Source organism: Camelina sativa, chromosome 19, assembly GCF_000633955.1.
Source record: "Camelina sativa cultivar DH55 chromosome 19, Cs, whole genome shotgun sequence".
Classification (NCBI taxonomy): Eukaryota; Viridiplantae; Streptophyta; class Magnoliopsida; order Brassicales; family Brassicaceae; genus Camelina; species Camelina sativa.
The window spans coordinates 26,295,801-26,296,348 of record NC_025703.1 but is presented as its reverse complement, the minus strand read 5'-3'; the positions used below and the strand labels follow the sequence as shown (position 1 = coordinate 26,296,348).

General features: G+C 40.9%; 1 long non-coding RNA gene across 1 annotated transcript in view; it reads left to right on the top strand.

The window, feature by feature from the left end:
* Positions 1-548, top strand: part of LOC104767239 — a 4,249-nt gene continuing 3,701 nt past the window's right edge. Inside the window, exon 1 of the long non-coding RNA XR_002036704.1 lies at positions 1-476. This is a non-coding gene — a long non-coding RNA (uncharacterized LOC104767239). The remainder of the gene's footprint in view (positions 477-548) is intronic.

Genomic DNA, 548 nt, shown 5'->3' with positions numbered 1-548 from the left:
GCGAAAGTGGTGTTTGCGGCCGACAATGTATAAAAAACAATTTCGACCCTTATAATTTGTTGTTGTTTTGTGGTCCAGTGGTAGTACTTGATATGAGAAACTTGTTTCTAAGTTTACCATCGGGTTCGAAATTCACCACCAATCTCCTAATTTAGGTGTTTTAGATACTCTGAGGATCGATAGTGTGTCATCATCTGATTGGCTGGAAGACAAAAAACACAAACAAATTCTTTTATTTCGGTTCCCGTTACGCTATCTCTCTCTTTTTTCTCTTTCTCTCTCTCAACCGTGACAAACGAACGGCGAAAGGCCGGAGACCGTCGAATTTAGAGGAGAAACGGTGGGAAACTCGTCTATCACCGTCTCTATCATGATCTCCACCGACGGTGGCACTACGGCGAATTCGGTTCATCAATTCAGAAGCATATAGGCCACATCTCCGATTGTTTGGTTCAAGAATCTCTCTGTTTCTCTTGGTAAGAATTTATCTGATTTCAATTGCAGAGATTCATGCATTAGGGTTAATTGATGTGAAGAAATTAGGATTG